Source organism: Schistocerca gregaria, chromosome 1, assembly GCF_023897955.1.
Source record: "Schistocerca gregaria isolate iqSchGreg1 chromosome 1, iqSchGreg1.2, whole genome shotgun sequence".
Lineage (NCBI taxonomy): Eukaryota > Metazoa > Arthropoda > Insecta > Orthoptera > Acrididae > Schistocerca > Schistocerca gregaria.
The window spans coordinates 1,051,324,492-1,051,345,406 of NC_064920.1; the positions used below are offsets into that span (position 1 = coordinate 1,051,324,492).

General features: G+C 45.2%; 1 non-coding gene across 1 annotated transcript; it reads left to right on the top strand.

Moving 5' to 3' along the window:
* The first annotated feature begins 12,694 nt into the window (after positions 1-12,694).
* Trnal-caa (transfer RNA leucine (anticodon CAA)) lies at positions 12,695-12,769 on the top strand. The gene has a single exon. It is a non-coding gene; the product is annotated as a tRNA-Leu (tRNA).
* The last annotated feature ends 8,146 nt before the right edge of the window (positions 12,770-20,915 follow it).

The window sequence follows — 20,915 nt, forward strand, 5'->3', positions numbered from 1 at the left end:
AGGTCATGGGATACCTCCTAACATCGTGTCGGACCTCCTGGTGGTCGGCTTAGTGCAGTAACTCAACGTGGCATGGCCTCAACAAGTAATTGGATGTCCGCTGCCTCTGTAACCGTCCACAGTTGTGAATTTGTGCATGAACTGACCTGCCTATTATATCAAATAAATTTCCGATGGGATTCTTATCGAGATATCTGGATGGCCAAATGATTCTCTTGAACTGTCCGGAAAGTTCTTCAAACCAGTCACGAACAATTGTGGCCCGGTGTCATGGCGCATTGTAATACATAAAACTCCCACCGTTCTTTGGGGACATAAATTCCATGAATGGTTGCAAATAGTCTCCAAGTAGGCGAACATAATCATTTGCAGTCAACGATCAGTTCAGTTGGACCAGGGAATGCGTCCATTCCATGTGAGCACAGCCACATCATTATGGAGTCACCACCAGCTTGCACATTCCTTGTTCACATCCTGGGTCCATGTCTTCGAAGGGTCTGTACCACATTCTAGTCCTACCGTCAGCTCCTCCAAATCAAATCAGAACTCATTTGACCAAGGCAAGGTTTTCCAGTCGTCTAGGATCCAACCAATATGGTCAGGAGCCCACGAGACGTTCTGCAGGCGATGGTGTACTTTTACCAAAGGCACCCGCCTCGGTCATCTAGTGACATAGCCCATTAACGCCAAATTTCGCCGCTCTGTCCTAACGGATACATTCGTTGCGTGTCACACAATGATTTCTGCGTTTGCGTTGTGTTCCTTGTCTGTCAACTCTAAACAAGGACTGCTGCTCTCCGTCGTTAAGCGAAAGCCGTCAGTCATTGAGTTGTCCGTGGTGAGAGGGCATGTCTGAAATTTGACATTCTCGGCACTCCTTTGCCACTGTGGATTTCGGAATATTGAATTCCCTAATGATTTCTGAAACGGAATGTCCAGTGCATCTAGTTCTAATTATCATTCTGCGTTCAAAGTCTGTTAGTTCTCGTCGTGCGGCCATAATCACGTTGGAAACCTTTTCCCGTGAATAAACAGGGTATAAACGACAGCCCCGCCAATGCACTGCCCTTTTATACCTTGTGTGCGCGATAGTCCCGACATCTGGATAAGTGCTTATCGCTCAAAAAATGGTTCAAATGGCTCTGAGCACTATGGGACTTAATATGTGAGGTCATCAGTCCCCTAGACTTAGAACTACTTAAACCCAACTAACCTAAGGACATCACATACATCCATGCCCGCGGCAGGAATCGAACCTGCGACTATAGCAGTAGCGCGGTTCCGGACTGAAGCGACTAGAAATGCTCGGCCACAATGTCGGGATCGCATATCTCTATCCCACGACTTTTGTCGCCTTAGTGTACGTCTGTTAGTTGTGAAATTTGTGTAGGAGTCTCTAACAAAATATTGTCGAGTAGCGAATTTATTAGGGGTTCGATTTTTGTTGCTCACTCATATATGAATAACTGTTTAATGTTTTGAGCAACACTCTTTTTTCATGTCAAATGTTAGTATTAGGCGGTCCTACACAGACCAACTCGAAAAATTAGTTTCATAGAAAATACTTTAATTGCATTTCGCAGCATCGAGCTACACATAGTATTCGTAGCGTAGAAGTGTGGATGCTGTGATACAGTTATCTGATCGCAGTACACTGTTTGTTTGTGAGAAGCAGACGGTGCTGGCAACAGTTACTTTTACAGCACCGCTCATTACTTAAACCCTCGAAACAAAATTTTATGATGATTACCTTATTAGCAGTTCACTGGCAGGCAGGTTTCACAGCACCCACAACTTAAACAGCACGGGCTAAGACCCATGTTAGAATGGAGTTACATCACAAATCACACGAATTTTCTGCGCTGTAAGCAATAAGGATGAGTACGGTGGAATGCAAACAATAAAACATGCACTTCACAGGGGCCACTTATGATATCTACTAGGCTGTATTACAGAAAAGACGTTTTCTGCTTGGACGACGAAAAGTAAATAAATTTTAGTCTGGAGAGAAGATGAGCAGCGCTGGAACAGACGCTTCTGAAGTTACTTTCCTCGAAGTTTAAGCGTCCACAGTATAGTGCAGGCTTTCACTCCAGTGTATTCGCAACCCGCTCTTGTGTCGAGAAAGTTCGCGAAGCCTTTCTACTGGAGCAGTAACTTTCTCCTGAAAATGACGTCTTCTGAAGGACGTAAACAGACAGTAAAATGGTAAGTTTTCTGGTTCTTCTCTTGCAACCCAGAAGTAGAAGAATATTTTATATGGTACACAGAAAACAGTATACGCAATTTCTGGAGGAAATAAATTAATACACAAACTGAACGTTTTTTAACATGTTGTTTGTAACTTTGAAGTAACGCAGAATTAGATAACCATTAGTGATCGTCCCGAATACTTTCATACTTCAGCAAAACGGCAATACCCCTGGGGTAAAATCGCATGAGATGTGTCCAAGATATGTGCTTCGTCTTTTAATGTACTGACCATGCGCTCACTTAGTTTGTCTGCCATAATCTCATTTGCTTTATGGGAGTCTTTCTGGATATGTTTCTTGTTGACACACATTCCATTCTTTCGCAGTTCTCGATTACTTCCTGCAAAATATTATTTTGTATGGCAGACATTTTCTGCCTCCGTATAAAATACTGCCATGGCAACCTTATGAGTTAGCGCTTTACTGGGCCTGTTCTAACCCTTGAACTGTAAGAAATTTTGAAACCAATAACTACAAACATAAGTAGATGGTGGCTTGTAGTCTATTATCCGCTGACAATGCTCCAATACTCAAGGTTAAATTCACACGTTCTCTTAGTATCTCGTGATATGGAAGCATAAAATGCTGTTGTTAATTGTCCGCGTATGGCAAGAAGACCTATAATTGTCAGCTCCGTTGACGCTCTTTAAGAGGACTGTCTAACTGCCCGCCTTCTCAGCGCCTAAAATGGGTTACCATATAATAAAATCCAAAACTTAATTGATTGTATGTGACTCAGAATTCTACAAAATAGATTTTCTATCAGTATAACTATAACATATACTGATGTCCGATTTAATTTTACTTTACAGTGAGTGGATTAGCATATCTATGAAAATGTGCCGTGTGAATATTCATAAAAGTCTGTTGCATTGTGCTGCCACCTGCTTGTATTGACATAAACTTGTATTTGAGAAGAAAGTGTGAAACAAAGACTGGTGGACGCTTCAACATTATTTCATTCTTGAGCATTCTTTTTTTTTTTTCAAATCCGTATGTATTTCCTATAAGACAAGTACGTCACGCCAGTCGCGCATGCGCAAAATCTCCTTAAAACGTGTGTAATTGGAAATGTGCTCGTAACCCTGGCGCTTAGTTTCACAGTATCTGGATTCTAGAGGAACGATGTAGCACGGCGTGGTAGATTTAGTGCCGTATATTTCAGATTACTTCATCTACATAACGTCCAACAGCATTCAAACAAAAATAGCCAATAAATCTGCAAGATGCCAAAAGTTAGGGTGTTCATGCGATCTTGTGCTCTTACCATTTTTTATAAAGAGGTGGAGTCCCTCCACGCCCATACCGGCATGATGGCCAACTCAGAAGGTCTACTGCCATCTCTGCATAAGGGTTAGTTTTCACTAAAGGGAGGTGTCGCAGGATGTGGGTACTGCGATGTCTGCGTTTGTCTGGTTAAGGTTAACCATTAATACGCGCTCATCTGGGGATGGACTGGGTCGAAAGTCGAACGAAGAGTGGTGGTTTGAAGGGCAGAGAGAAAAAAGTGCCAAGGCAAGAGCCAACGGAAAAAAACCTCTGCGATAGTTAGGTCGGGTGGTAAGAGCAGTAGCAGATGTCTTGCTGCCTGCGATAGGTCATGCAAGGGTAGGAGTTGTTAGTAGTGTGTATCATACATGTCGATACCTTTGACGATGTGCGGTGCCGGTGCTGTTGCCCGGCGATTGCCCCTGGGTGACGGTGTCGAACCCTCGGTCAGCGTTAGCAACCTGCAACAGTTAGGTTTATCATCGTTTTTGTGTCCGATAGGTCATATATCAGATGCACAGTTTAGGGTGATATGGGCTATTTGTTTGTGCGCCAGTGGGCGAACTCGTCGGTTTCCCTGCTGTAGCCTGTTAGTCGGCTTTAATAGCAGTTGGCATTTCCAGTCACCGTTGCTGATATGCAGGGGCTTGCCGAAGTTTGTCGCTTGTTGGTGTATGTTAGGTGGTTATACCATAGCTAGTAGTGTCTTTGGCCGCTTATGCTTTGACTTATGGTTGCGATCGTAGTTTCCCAGAGTAAGGATAAAAGGATTGTTCGAGTGTCTCGAGTTCCTGTATAGTCGTGTGGCGTGTTTTTTGAATACTTCCTCTTACACAACAGCCGCCACTGGTTATACACTCCAAGAAATTCAAATAAGAACACCGTGAATTCATTGTCCCAGGAAGGGGAAACTTTATTGACGCATTCCTGGGGTCAGATACATCACATGATCACACTGACAGAACCACAGGCATATAGACACAGGCAACAGAGCATGCACAATGTCGGCACTAGTACAGTGTATATCCACCTTTCGCAGCAATGCAGGCTGCTATTCTCCCATGGAGACGATCGTAGAGATGCTGGATGTAGTCCTGTGGAACGGCTTGCCATGCCATTTCCACCTGGCGCCTCAGTTGGACCAGCGTTCGTGCTGGACGTGCAGACCGCGTGAGACGACGCTTCATCCAGTCCCAAACATGCTCAATGGGGGACAGATCCGGAGATCTTGCTGGCCAGGGTAGTTGACTTACACCTTCTAGAGCACGTTGGGTGGCACGGGATACATGCGGACGTGCATTGTCCTGTTGGAACAGCAAGTTCCCTTGCCGGTCTAGGAATGGTAGAACGATGGGTTCGATGACGGTTTGGATGTACCGTGCACTATTAAGTGTCCCCTCAACGATCACCAGAGGTGTACGGCCAGTGTAGGAGATCGCTCCCCACACCATGATGCCGGGTGTTGGTCCTGTGTGCCTCGGTCGTATGCAGTCCTGATTGTGGCGCTCACCTGCACGGCGCCAAACACGCATACGACCATCACTGGCACCAAGGCAGAAGCGACTCTCATCGCTGAAGACGACACGTCTTCATTCGTTCCTCCATTCACGCCTGTCGCGACACCACTGGAGGCGGGCTGCACGATGTTGGGGCGTGAGCGGAAGACGGCCTAACGGTGTGCGGGACCGTAGCCCAGCTTCATGGAGACGGTTGCGAATGGTCCTCGCCGATACCCCAGGAGCAACAGTGTCCGTAATTCGCTGGGAAGTGGCGGTGCAGTCCCCTACGGCACTGCGTAGGATCCTACGTTCTTGGCGTGCATCCGTGCGTCGCTGCGGTCCGGTCCCAGGTCGACGGGCACGTGCACCTTCCGCCGACCACTGGCGACAACATCGATGTACTGTGGAGACCTGACGCCCCACGTGTTGAGCAATTCGGCGGTACGTCCACCCGGCCTCCCGCATGCCCACTATACGCCCTCGCTCAAAGTCCGTCAACTGCACATACGGTCCACGTCCACGCTGTCGCGGCATGCTACCAGTGTTAAAGGCTGCGATGGAGCTCCGTATGCCACCGCAAACTGGATGACACTGACGGCGGCGGTGCACAAATGCTGCGCAGCTAGCGCCATTCGACGGCCAACACCGCGGTTCCTGGTGTGTCCGATGTGCCGTGCGTGTGATCATTGCTTGTACAGCCCTTTGGCAGTGTCCGGAGCAAGTATGGTGGGTCTGACACACTGGTGTCAATGTGTTCTTTTTTCCATTTCCAGGAGTGTAGTTATTGCAGCTTTCCCTTTGTATTTGGACGTGTCCCTTCATTAAAACAGCCCTGTGATCTGTGGCATCAATATTTCCATACTTAATTGGGCCACCTCTATTAATTCTCATTCAATAAGATGTTACCTGTTGTGTGACACTGTTTTTCTTAAATTTCTAACATCTTAAGGCGTGCTTCCCTGTAGGTAGCGGAGGACTGCACATGAAACATCTTAGGGGATTGCTAAACAGTTCAACAGACAGAATGAGATTTTCACTCTGCAGCGGAGTGTGCGCTGATATGAAACTTCCTGGCAGATTAAAACTGTGTGCCCGACCGAGACTCGAACTCGGGACCTTTGCCTTTCGCGGGCAAGTGCTCTACCATCTGAGCTACCGAAGCACGACTCACGCCCGGTACTCACAGCTTTACTTCTGCCAGTATCTCGTCTCCTACCTTCCAAACTTTACAGAAGCTCTTCTGCGAAACTTGCAGAACTAGCACTCCTGAAAGAAAGGATATAGCGGAGACATGGCCTAGCCACAGCCTGGGGGATGTTTCCAGAATGAGATTTTCACTCTGCAGCGCAGTGTGCGCTGATATGAAACTTCCTGGCAGATTAAAACTCCTAGGAGTACCGGGCGTGAGTCGTGCTTCGGTAGCTCAGATGGTAGAGCACTTGCCCGCGAAAGGCAAAGGTCCCGAGTTCGAGTCTCGGTCGGGCACACAGTTTTAATCTGCCAGGAAGTTTCAGTTCAACAGTACACAGTCTAGAGTAAGTCAGTGGGACAGCGACATGAGAAGATAGGCAAAGAAGATATTTGTTGATCCAGATGTACAGAACATTGGAAAATTGATGCACCGAAATCCATGCACCTCACAGGAACCCTCTGACAAACCCATATACGACCAATCTATAGTACACATCTAAATTTTGTTAGCCACTTTTTTAAAATCACAATGGCTGGTGAAAGTTGATGTTGTTTCTTATTTCTTCAGTTGTGTCCAATATTGACAAGTACTGCTGAAGAGAGAACATTTAGCACACTAACAAGTTTTTATAGTTATAGAGTGGCTATAAAATGCCGTTGGAGACGTTAGTTCACAGTTCAATCTCAACATTCCCATGAATTCTGCAATAAAAACGAGATCTGCCTCCTGGTGTCCATTCCTTCTGGTCCAGTATGGCGAAACAGAATGCTTAGTGTGAACTTTTGAAACATAAATGGCTAATACATGTAAACATGGTCCGTAGTAGGCTGTAATGCAGTTTTTATTTAATCGTGATATTAGCCAATGACTAATGCCGGTGGCGTGTCGTTGGTACCTGTCTTTCATTACACAGTTGAAAGGCAATGCCACAGTAGACTTTTATGTACGTCGGCAACTAAGGAACCCGCTGTATCTTTCATGTCCCCATGTCTCGTAAGGATGTTTGAGCCTGTCACTCTTATAGAATAGGCCCAAGTGTCAACACAGCGATGGACGTCCACCACACCTAACCCTTCACTTCTTCAAGTGTATTAGACACTTCTAATTACTTCTCTGACGTTTATATGCCACTGGTTCACAACGAGCCACTGACGCTGAGCAGTGCCTACCTAAAAATCAATAAGGTCACCTGTAGGATTCTACGTTCCAGTCACATGATGTTGCCAAGTCACCAGTTGACCAATGAAACAACCTGAAGAGGCATCCACCCAGTCTCCCTCCATCTTCTTGAAAAAGCCACAGAACAGGACATTTTAGACTCTGTTTGCCTTTATCAGTTCGGATGTGTGTCATATCTCCAGATATTAGAGAATATATTGTTGATAGTGATCTTCCCACCAGATGGAGACATTAACTTGAGGAGCCATTTAGGTTACGTTTAAATGGAGTAATCACCTCTCGCGTCTTTATCGACAGTACAAATAGAACTCTATACATTTTAATAATGGTGCTGTCTGTAACATGTAAAAAGTGTGTGTAGGTAATCCATGGAGAAAGAAGCCAACATGCACGGTGATTTGAGTCTACTGCATGGGATTTCCACACCAACGATGCTGTGGAGGCACAGCAATATCTGATAGATATGTCGTGCCATCCCTCATTAATGAACATATGTCTTCTAATAATTAATCAAAGAAAATTATTCAAAGAAATTTGTACAATAAAAAAGTTGAGATATTGATGTGACAGAGATTTCACGATGTACAGGTATCTAATATCGCATACCACTAGTTCTTCCAAATTATTGACCCCTATACAGAGTGTAAATTATAAGTTCACAAACCAGAATAATTCGAAAAATAAGCTTCACAGGAAAAAATGTGTGGAATCCAAAGACGATAATTTTCGACGGAAACATCTGCTGGTGCTAAAATTAGCCCGCCACCCAGCTCCCTGTGGGTGGGGTGGTAGGCAACTTTAAAATTTAAATTTTTATTGCAGAATAAAATTCTACATAAAAGGCTACGTACATTTTGTCTTAATCATTTGTTCTGATTCTTGGTAGTTGGCGCTGTAGCTCAACAAAATCATTTTACTCATTTTTGAGCGGAAATAGGTTACGGATACATAAAAAATACTTATTTACTTCGTAAATTATGATTCGCTGAAACTAAAACTTTCCCTCTCCAAAGGGTGGAGTTTCAGAGAGAGCCATTAGAGTTTTAGAGATGTTGACCGAAATATTAACTTTTCCGCAGATTCGGATAAGTTTTGTTTCGTGGATATGAGGTCACACAACTTTGAACTACCAAACAAATAATCTGACTAACTAAAACTAACCAAACACTCTACTTACTAACGTTTGAACTCAGTAACTAAAAACTAACTGACTCAAGAACATAACTTTTTATTAGATTCAGAGTAATCACTCTTGTTTGTTGAGAAGTCTCACAATTGGGGTGTTTGCTTAATTTGAGACGTTTAGTTTCGGATGGAAAAACGTATAAAACGACATTCATAAATTTATTGACTTAAATCACATTGTTCACACCTTTATTTTATCGCAGGTTCGAATCCTGCCTCGGGCATGGATGTGTGTCAAGTCCTTAGGTTAGCTAGGTTTAAGTAGTTTTAAGTTCTAGGGGACTGATGACCTCAGAAGTTAAGTCCCATAGTGCTCAGAGCCATTTGAACTAGTTATTTTATTTTACTCCGGAATATCGCGGCTGTTACGTCGTTTACATTTTCTTGAATTACAGCACCAACTATCAAGAATCAAAACAAATTTTTAAGACCAAATGTGCGCAGATTTTTACATAGAATCTGATTCTCCAATAAAAAATGGGGGTTCCCATTTGAAGTTTTCAAGTTTTCTCCCCAGGGGGCTGGAGTGGCGGGCTATTTGTAGCACCAGCAGATGTCCCCCTCGAAAATAATCAACTTTGGATTGTACACATTTTTTCGAGTTATTCTGGTTTGTCAACTTAAAATTTACGCCCTGTATATTAGGGTACTTAATGACACTCACTGGAGATTGTGCTGTAGCAATGAAATACTAGGCACATGTTAGAGAGAACGAGTTCGAATACCAGAATCAACATTCTCGTTTGCAGCGTTCTGCACGTTATGCAGGAGGACCACAGTGTGCTTAGGACTGTAGGAGGAAGGTACTGACCAAAGTGAAACCATGATAGGCTGCATTTTGCAGGAGAAAAAGAATGAGTAGTGGAAGTGGCTGGGCGTTTTGGAGGTGGAATTATTTTAGTAGCTAAAACAACTTTATTATCAAACATAACTGATATGTAGCTTGGATTTCTGTACACAAGGAAACAATAATAAAAAATAAAAATAGGTTGCATAATGCCTAAATTTTAGGCAAGAAATTTTTTTTAAAAAAATGGTTGCAACATGTTCGTCAATTTCGCCAGGAAACCAGCACTACACTAAAAATGCACTACAATACGTGAATTACAGTACATAACATTCCACATGAACTGTCAGCTAACACATCCAGACAAGTCTTTCTTAAAAGAACAAATCTGAAGGCTGGTAAATCTGAGTGATTCACCTGGAGAGTCCCGAGTACAGGAAACACAGCACAAAACACAGTCAGTACCCAAGCATTCCAACCACAGACTTTTCAGGCACCAGGACAACAATGGCCAGCCCATCCTCCGCGAAGTTACTGCCACTACCTCCGTGATATCCTCCCACAGAGCCGACATCTGGCAATCGTCTTTCTCCTGCCGTTGCTCCAAGAGTCCCTCTCGAATTAACATGCTGATGTGTGCTAAGATTTCGGATAAGTAACAACTTACACCTGTCGGCTGAAAATATGGAGATTCGTGCGTGCATGTGCAAAGTGAGGAAGAATCCTGTCATAGCGCACTACAATAGACCATACGATACGTGGACCCTGTAGAATGATGCCAAAACAAGATAATTAAGGACTCCAACAAAGCAAAGGCAATGACACTCTTGTCTCACTACCACAGTGCGTACATTGTCTGTACAGATGAGTTCAAGTCTAGTGACGGCGCTGGTACTGTCTATTGGGTACCTAAAAGGAAAAGACAGGTTCCATGGAAGCTGGATCTAGATCCTACTATTATGACAGCCGAGCTCGCACAGACAGTCACTGCAATCGCAATAGTCATCATATTTTATAGTACGTCAGCCCTCCTCCTAATCAGAGAGCAGCATAATAATTGTAACAATATCCTGGTTCCAATAATTATAGTAGTTGTGTCGCAGGTCAAGAGGAACTGTATAAGCATCTTGATGATATGGATGAAAGTTCATTCTGGAATAAATAGAAATGAATAAGTAGATGCCCTAACAAATCAAGAACATTTGCATGGAGTATGAAATATGACAAACTTCCTGTCATGGATACGATCTCCATACACAGAAAGCGGTCGTCATCGCGTTGGCAAAAGAAATGTATCAAATATCTATAACCAAAGTCAGTCACTATGAGATAACTAGTCCCAAGATTGAGGGAGCTTCACCCAAAGTGCGACATCTTTATGAGTTCGTGGAGAGGAAGAAGATTCAAATCCTACAATGTCATCAGAACGCAGATCGGATCAACATTAAATCACATAGACGTATTTGAGAATTACCTTCGGTGTCTTGGTCGCCAGTTCCCAAGCAGCCTACTAACCTTGTCAACGTCTAACGATAAAGTAACGTATAAAATTCAGTCCAAGTTTGTCAATAGTATCAACATCCAGATATATCTCTGTGTGGTGCTAATCTAATGTGGCTGGTAATTAGAACTCCAGAGGAAGACAAGAGCACTATCTCCCCATGGGTAATTCGGCAGGGTGTGGACGATTAGCCTGTAAATGTACAGGCTGACCCAAAAATCAGTTAACATTCGAAAATACAATACCTCACGAAAAAATGAAGTAGGAAGCTATATACCAACTGTAAGTAGGCTGTTTAGGTTTTCTTATTGGTAACGCCACATAGCGCTCTGTATGAAAAATCACTGGCTGTGCTGTGCGTAGTCTGTGGCTAGTTTGCATTGTTGTCTGCCATTGTTGTGTTGGGCAGCGGCAGCTGGATGCTAACAGCGCGTAGCGTTGCGCAGTTGGAGGTGAGCCACCAGCAGTGGTGGACGTGGGTAGAGAGATGGCGGAGTTTTGAAATTTGTAAGAATTGGTGTCATGAACTGATATATATATTATGACTACTAAGGTAAATACATTGTTTGTTCTCTATTAAAATCTTTCATTTGCTAACTATACCTATCAGTAGATAGTGCCTTCCGTAGTTTGAATCTTTTATCTAGCTGGCAGTAGTGGCGCTCGCTGTATTGCAGTAGCTTGAGTAACGAAGATTTTTGTGTGGTAAGTGATTTGTGAAACATATAGGTTAATCAGCGCACACTCCGCTGCAGAGTGAAAATCTCATTCTGGAAACATCCCCCAGGCTGTGGCTAAGCCATGTCTCCGCAGTATCCTTTCTTTCAGGAGTGCTAGTTCTGCAAGGTTCGCAGAAGAGCTTCTGTAAAGTTTGGAAGGTAGGAGACGGATACTGGCAGAAGTAAAGCTGTGAGTACCGGACGTGAGTCGTGCTTCGGTAGCTCAGTTGGTAGAGCACTTGCCCGCGAAAGGCAAAGGTCCCGAGTTCGAGTCTCGGTCGGGCACACAGTTTTAATCTGCCAGGAAGTTTCATATCAGCGCACACTCCGCTGCAGAGTGAAAATCTCATTCTGGAAACATCCCCCAGGCTGTGGCTAAGCCATGTCTCCGCAGTATCCTTTCTTTCAGGAGTGCTAGTTCTGCAAGGTTCGCAGAAGAGCTTCTGTAAAGTTTGGAAGGTAGGAGACGGATACTGGCAGAAGTAAAGCTGTGAGTACCGGACGTGAGTCGTGCTTCGGTAGCTCAGTTGGTAGAGCACTTGCCCGCGAAAGGCAAAGGTCCCGAGTTCGAGTCTCGGTCGGGCACACAGTTTTAATCTGCCAGGAAGTTTCATATCAGCGCACACTCCGCTGCAGAGTGAAAATCTCATTCTGGAAACATCCCCCAGGCTGTGGCTAAGCCATGTCTCCGCAGTATCCTTTCTTTCAGGAGTGCTAGTTCTGCAAGGTTCGCAGAAGAGCTTCTGTAAAGTTTGGAAGGTAGGAGACGGATACTGGCAGAAGTAAAGCTGTGAGTACCGGACGTGAGTCGTGCTTCGGTAGCTCAGTTGGTAGAGCACTTGCCCGCGAAAGGCAAAGGTCCCGAGTTCGAGTCTCGGTCGGGCACACAGTTTTAATCTGCCAGGAAGTTTCATATCAGCGCACACTCCGCTGCAGAGTGAAAATCTCATTCTGGAAACATCCCCCAGGCTGTGGCTAAGCCATGTCTCCGCAGTATCCTTTCTTTCAGGAGTGCTAGTTCTGCAAGGTTCGCAGAAGAGCTTCTGTAAAGTTTGGAAGGTAGGAGACGGATACTGGCAGAAGTAAAGCTGTGAGTAGCGGACGTGAGTCGTGCTTCGGTAGCTCAGTTGGTAGAGCACTTGCCCGCAAAAGGCAAAGGTCCCGAGTTCGAGTCTCGGTCGGGCACACAGTTTTAATCTGCCAGGAAGTTTCATATCAGCGCACACTCCGCTGCAGAGTGAAAATCTCATTCTGGAAACATCCCCCAGGCTGTGGCTAAGCCATGTCTCCGCAGTATCCTTTCTTTCAGGAGTGCTAGTTCTGCAAGGTTCGCAGAAGAGCTTCTGTAAAGTTTGGAAGGTAGGAGACGGATACTGGCAGAAGTAAAGCTGTGAGTACCGGACGTGAGTCGTGCTTCGGTAGCTCAGTTGGTAGAGCACTTGCCCGCGAAAGGCAAAGGTCCCGAGTTCGAGTCTCGGTCGGGCACACTGTTTTAATCTGCCAGGAAGTTTCATATAGGTTAATGTTAGTCAGGGCCATTGTTTCGTAGGGATTTTTGGAAGTCAGATTGTGTTGCACTAAAAATATTGTGTGTCAGTTTAAGCACAGTCTTGTAATAATTTTTCAAAGGGGACGTTTCACAACATCAGTGTTTGAACTAACGTGCAGTTTTATTGAAACCAAAATAGTGCGCAAAATGAACGACAAACAGCGCTCCTTGTGTTATTAAAACAATAATTATCATAATTAGACGATTTTCTTCATGGTAAATGCTCCGCATGTCGACCGTCATTCGCCAACAACACCTGTAGTCAAGAGGCAATGTTGTATACATCACTGTACAGCATATCAGTAGGTATGGTGAGAAACTGCCATTGGATGTCTTTTAGCATCCCTAATGAGGACAATCGCTGTAGATTTGCGACTTCAGGTAACGCCACAACCAACAATCACGCTTACTGAGGTCTGGCCAGGCATGACGGTGGATCAGCATATGATCTTCACCAATCGATGTGCCCAGGAGATTTTTCACGCCTGTGGCAGTAGGGGTTGAGGCACCATCCTACATAAAACTCGTACCTTCCGGCAGGTATTTCTCAGCTAAGACATGTATGATGTGATTGTGTAACATATCAGATAAGCGTACCACACAGCCGTCACGCTGACATTTTTGAAAGCACCACACCGCTGTCCAGTGCCATCTGGTTACTGGTTTTTGCACTCATTTTTGTTCCAATAAATCCCCATGTCATTTCAACTGCACATGCCTAGTTTTATCTCTCTACCTACATTATTTGGGGAATTGGTCAATTTTCAAATGTTAACGGACTTTTGGAACACGTCTATGTCACTGTGTTCCAGCTAGTGCATCTACAGGTATTTCTGCAGTACCTAAGTCTAGTTCCCATGAACCATTGACCTTGCCGTCGGTGGGGAGGCTTGCGTGCCTCAGCGATACTAATGGCCGTACCGTAGCTGCAACCACAATGAAGTGGTATATGTTGAGAGAGCAGACAAACGTGTGGTTCCTGAAGAGGGGCAGCAGCTTTTTCAGCAGTTGCAGGGGCAACAGTCTGGATGATTTACTGATCTGGCCCTGTAACACTAACAAAAACGGCCTTGCTGTCGTGGTAGTGCGAACGGCTGAATGCAAGGGGAAACTGCAGCCTTAATTTTTCCCGAGGGTATGCAGCTTTACTGTATGATTAAATAATGATAGCGTCCTCTTGGAGTCCTCCGGAGGTAAAATAGTCCCTCATTCGGATCTCCGGGCGGGGACTACTCAAGAGGACGTCGTTATCAGGATAAAGAAAACTGGCGTTCTACAGATCGGAGCGTGGAATGTCAGATGCCTTAATCTGGCAGGTAGGTTAGAAAATTTAAAAAGGGAAATGGATAGGTTAAAGTCAGATATAGTGGGAATTAGTGAAGTTCGGTGGCAGGAGGAACAAGACTTTTGGTCAGGTGAATACAGGGTTATAAATACAATATAAAATAGGGGTAATGCAGGAGAAGGTTTAATAATGAATAAAAAAATAGGAGTGCGGGTAAGCTAGTACAAACAGCATAGTGAATGCATTATTGTGGCCCAGATAGACATGAAGCCCACGCCTTCTACAGTAGTACGAGTTTATAAGCCAACTAGCTCTGCGGATGATGAAGAAATGATGAAATGTATGATGAGATAAAAGAAATTATTCAGGTAGTGAAGGAAGACGAAAATTTAGTAGTCTTGGGTGACTGGAATTCGACAGTAGGAAAAGGGAGAGAAGGAAACGTAGTAGGTGAGTATGGATTGGGGCTAAGAAATGAAAGAGGAAGCCGCCTGGTAGAATTTTGCATAGAACATAACTTATTCATAGCAAACACTTGGTTCAAGAATCATAAAAGAAGCCTGTATACATGGAAGGACCCTGGAGATACTAGAAGGTTTCAGATAGATTATATAATGGTAAGACAGATATTTAGAAACCAGGTTTTAAATTGTAAGACATTTCCAGGGGCAGATGTGGACTCTGACCGCAATCTATTGGTTACGAACTGTAGATTAAAACTGAAAAATCTGCTAAAAGGTGGGAAATAAAGGCGATGGGATATGGATAAACTGAAAGAACCAGAGATTGTACAGAGTTTCAGGGAGAGCACAAGGGAACAATTGACAGGAATGGGGGAAAGAAATACAGTAGAAAAAAAATGGTAGCTTTGAGGAATGAAATAGCGAAAGCAGCAGAGGATCAAGTAGATAAAAAGACGAGGTCTAACAGAAATCCTTGGGTAACAGAAGAGATACTGAATTTAACTGATGAAAGGAGAAAATACAAAAATGCAGTAAGTGAGGCAGGCAAAATGGAATACAAACATCTCAAAAATGAGATCAACAGCAAGTGCAAAATGGCTAAGCAGGGATGGCTGGAGGACAAATGTAAGGACATAGAGGCTTATCTCACTAGGGGATAAGATAGATACTGCCTACAGGAAAATTAAAGAGACCTTTGGATAAAAAAGAAAACCACTTGTATGAACATCAAGAGCTCAGATGGAAACCCAGTTCTAAGCAAAGAAGGGAAAGCAGAAAGGTGGAAGGTGTATATAGAGGGTCTATACAGGGGCGATGCTCTTGAGGACAATATTATGGAAATGGAAGAGCAGGTAGATGAAGATGAAATGAGAGATATGATACTGTTTGAAAAGTTTGAGAGAACACCGTAAAACCTAAGTCGAAACAAGGCCCCGGGAGTAGACAACATTCCGTTAGAACTACTGACAGCTTTGGGAGAGCCAGTCCTCACAAAACTCTACCATGTGGTGAGCAAGATGTATGAGACAGGCGAAATTCCCTCAGACTTCAATAAGAATATAAGAATTCCAATCACCAAGAAAGCAGATGTTGACAGGTGTGAAAATTACCGAACTATCAATTTAATAAGTCACAGCTACGAAATACTAGCGCGAATTCTGTACAGACATATGGGAAATCTGGTAGAAGCCGACCTCGGGGAAGATCAGTTTGGATTCCGTGGAAATGTTGACCTTACGACTTATCTTAGAAGAAAGATTAAGGAAAGGCAAACCTACGTTTCTAGCATTTGTAGACTTAGGGAAAGCTTTTGACAATGTTGACTGGAATACCCTCTTTCAAATTCTAAAGGTGGCAGCGGTAAAATACAGAGAGCGAAAGGCTATTTACAAATTGTAAAGAAACCAGATGGCAGTTATAAGAGTCGAGGGACATGAAAGGGAAGCAGTTGTTGGGAAGGGAGTAAGACAGGGTTGCAGCCTCTCCCCGATGTTATTCAATCTGTATATTGAGCAAGCAGTAAAGGAAACAAAAGAAAAATTCGGAGGTTATCATATGTAGACTGCCAATGGCAAGGAAAGCGTTTCTGGAGAAGAGAAATTTGTTAACATCGAGTATAGATTTAAGTGTTAGGAAGTCGTTTCTGAAAGTATTTGTATGGAGTGTAGCCATGTATGGAAGTGAAACATGGACGATAAGTAGTTTGGACAAGAAGAGAATAGAAGATTTCGAAATGTGGTGCTACAGAAGAACGCTGAAGATTAGATGGGTAGATCATATAACTAATGAGGAGATATTGAATAGAAGTGGGGAGGAGTTTCATTGGGAATATTATACCATACGTCCTGCAAAATAGTGACAAGTGTTGCCAATGGCGATGGAGTTCGATAGCGATCATGCCTCTCCAAAGTAAACCACGAAGGCTCATAATTTTGATACTTGGTGACTGTGGATGACAGGGGAGATGCACCATTTCATTCTTGTGCTCACATAACTAGTCTTGGACGATACGAACTGTGTGAACAGGGCAAATACAGTATCGAAACACAGCATCACAACTGGGGAACAACGTTTTGGAATAGACCTGATCAGCCAAAACTGTCACGTAATTCTTGGCAGCAAGGTGCTTGGGGCCCATGAATACCACGACATGGCTGCCGACATCATCACGGACTCCCGCGCTTTGTCACTCTTGGGACGCACACTCGGCCAGAAGTTAGAAACAGTACGAAACAAGACTCATCCGAGCAAATTAGTTTTTTGCATTGCTCCATAGTTGAAATTTTACGGCTTTGGCATCACGTTCTCCTGTTATGGGTATTTGCACCACTGATGAGACGTTCTGGAAATCCAGGTCACCCTACTGTTCCCTGCTTATGGAGCTGTCTTCGAGTTCCAGAATGAGATTTTCACTCTGCAGCGGAGTGTGCGCTGATATGAAACTTCCTGGCAGATTAAAACTGTGTGCCCAACCGAGACTCGAACTCGGGACCCGAACTCGAGTCTCGGTCGGGCACACAGTTTTAATCTGCCAGGAAGTTTCATATCAGCGCACACTCCGCTGCAGAGTGAAAATCTCATTCTGGAAACATCCCCCAGGCTGTGGCTAAGCCATGTCTCCGCAATATCCTTTCTTTCAGGAGTGCTAGTTCTGCAAGGTTCGCAGGAGAGCTTCTGTAAAGTTTGGAAGGTAGGAGACGGATACTGGCAGAAGTAAAGCTGTGAGTACCGGGCGTGAGACGTGCTTCGGTGGCTCAGATGGTAGAGCACTTGCCCGCGAAAGGCAAAGGTTCCGAGTTCGAGTCTCGGTCGGGCACACAGATTTAATCTGCCAGGAAGTGTCTTTGAGTTGTTTTCATGCTGACAAAATTCGTGAGTGCGACATACAGTTCCTCATTGACCTTTGCAGCTGTTATTCTCTTATTTTTGGTCTCAATCCACTTCAGTGACAGTCTGTAAATACACTCTTGGAAATGGAAAAAAGAACACATTGACACCGGTGTGTCAGACCCACCATACTTGCTCCGGACACTGCGAGAGGGCTGTACAAGCAATGATCACACGCACGGCACAGCGGACACACCAGGAACCGCGGTGTTGGCCGTCGAATGGCGCTAGCTGCGCAGCATTTGTGCACCGCCGCCGTCAGTGTAAGCCAGTTTGCCGTGGCATACGGAGCTCCATCGCAGTCTTTAACACTGGTAGCATGCCGCGACAGCGTGGACGTGAACCGCATGTGCAGTTGACGCACTTTGAGCGAAGGCGTATAGTGGGCATGCGGGAGGCCGGGTGGACGTACCGCCGAATTGCTCAACACGTGGAGCGTGAGGTCTCCACAGTACATCGATGTTGTCGCCAGCGGTCGGCGGAAGGTGTACGTGCCCGACGACCTGGGACCAGACCGCAGCGACGCACGGATGCACGCCAAGACCGTAGGATCCTACGCAGTGCCGTAGGGGACCGCACCGCCACTTCCCAGAAAATTACGGACACTGTTGCTCCTGGGGTATCGGGGAGGACCATTCGCAACCGTCTCCATGAAGCTGGGCTACGGTCCCGCACACCGTTAGGCCGTCTTCCGCTCACGCCCCAACATCGTGCAGCCCGCCTCCAGTGGTGTCGCGACAGGCGTGAATGGAGGGACGAATGGAGACGTGTCGTCTTCAGCGATGAGAGTCGCTTCTGCCTTGGTGCCAACGATGGTCGTAGGCGTTTTTGGCGCCGTGCAGGTGAGCGCCACAATCAGGACTGCATACGGCAGAGGCACACAGGGCCAACACCCGGCATCATGGTGTGGGGAGCGATCTCCTACACTGGCCGTACACCTCTGGTGATCGTCGAGGGGACACTGAATAGTGCACGGTATATCCAAACCGTCATCGAACCCATCGTTCTACCATTCCTAGACCGGCAAGGGAACTTGCTGTTCCAACAGGACAAAGCACGTCCGCATGTATCCCGTGCCACCCACCGTGCTCTAGAAGGTGTAAGTCAACTACCCTGGCCAGCAAGATCTCCGGATCTGTCCCCCATTGAGCATGTTTGGGACTGGATGAAGCGTCGTCTCACGCGGTCTGCACGTCCAGCACGAACGCTGGTCCAACTGAGGCGCCAGGTGGAAATGGCATAGCAAGCCGTTCCACAGAATTACATCCAGCATCTCTACGATCGTCTCCATGGGAGAATAGCAGCCTGCATTGCTGCGAAAGGTGGATATACACTGTACTAGTGCCGACATTGTGCATGCTCTGTTGCCTGTGTCTATGTGCCTGTGGTTCTGTCAGTGTGATCATGTGATGTATCTGACCCCAGGAATGTGTCAATAAAGTTTCCCCTTCCTGGGACAATGAATTCACGGTGTTCTTATTTCAATTTCCAGGAGTGTATCTCTGGACACACACTTCTCGTTGTGGCTTAGTAAATGATGTTTCCCGCTTTTTCTGTATGTGGTATAAATCTTGAAAGACCAAACATTTCGGCTGCCCTGGCTATACACTAAAGAGCAAAGAAACTGGTACACTGGGCTAATATCGTGCAGGGCCCCCGCGAGTCGCAACATGACGTGGCATGGACTCGACTAATGTCTGAAGTAGTGCTGGAGGGAACTGACGCTCTGAATCCTTCAGGGCTGTCCACAAATCGGCAAGAATACGTGATGTTGGAGTTGTCTTCTGAACAGCACGTTGCAAGGCATCACAAATATGCTCAATTATGGTCGTGTCTGGGAAGTTCGGTGGCCAGTCGAAGTGTTTAAACTCAGAGGAGCCACTCTGTAGCAATTCTGGAAGTCTGGGGTGTCGTATTGTCCAGAAGGATTTGCCGAAGTCCGTCAGAATGCAAAATGGACATGAATGGATGCTGGTGACCAGACAGAAGGTTATGTACGTGTCACCTGTCAGAGTCGTATCTAGAAGTATCAGGGGTCCCATATCACTCCAACTTCACACGCCCCACTCCATTACAGAGCCTCCGCCAACTTGAACAGTCTCCTGCTAACATGGAGGATCCATGGATTCATGAGGTTGTCTCCACACCCGTTTAGGCCCATCCGCTCTATACAATTTGAAACAAGACTCGTCCGACCAGGCAACATGTTTCCAGTCATCAACAGTCCAAAGTCGGTGTTCACGGACCCAGGCCAGGGGTAAGGCCTTCTTTCTGCAAACATGAAGAGAACACGAGTGTGCCTTCGCCTCTGAAAGCCCAAATCGATGATTATTCGTTGAATGGTTCGCACGTTGACACTTGTTGTTGGCCCAGCACTGAAATCAGTAGCAACTTGCGGAATGGTTGCACTTCTGTCGCGCTGAACTATTCTCTTCAGTCGTCGTTGGTCCCGTTCTTGCAGGATCTTTTTCCGGCCGCAGCGATGTTGGAGATTTGATGTTTTACCGGATTCCTGATACTAATGATACCCTTGTCAAGTGGTCATGCGTGAAACTCCCCACTTCATCGCTACCCCGTGTCCCATTATTCGCACGCCGACTGTAACACTACGTTAAAATTCACATACATCTGGATAGCCTGCTGTTGTAGCAGCAATAACCGATCTAACAACTGCCCCAGATATTTGTTGTCTTATATAGATGTTGCCGGCGGCAGCGCCATGTTGTGCCTGTTTACATATCTCTGTATTTGAATATGCATGCCCATACCACCTTCTTATCTGTGTATTTGAATACTGATGCCTACAGCAGTTTCTTTGGCGCTTCAGTGTAGAACCACCCATCATAAATCAACAACTTTCCCACGTTAGACTTCACTTAGCTGCGATTGAATGCACTCACAATGAGTTGCCTGATCTGTAAGAGAAACCTTATTTGTTTCAGTAAAGAAGCCTGGTTTGTTTTAGAAGAGGAGTCTTGTTTGGAAGAGAAGAGAAAACTTGTTTTCTTCAGATTAGGAAAAGTGGTCAAGTTTGTTTTAGAAGAAGTGTCTCGTATTTCGAAGAGGAGCCTAGCTTGGCACTCCTCAGCGGAATGCCGTTGTTGTGTTGCACTGGACTACTACATACGACGCTCTAACATAACGTTGA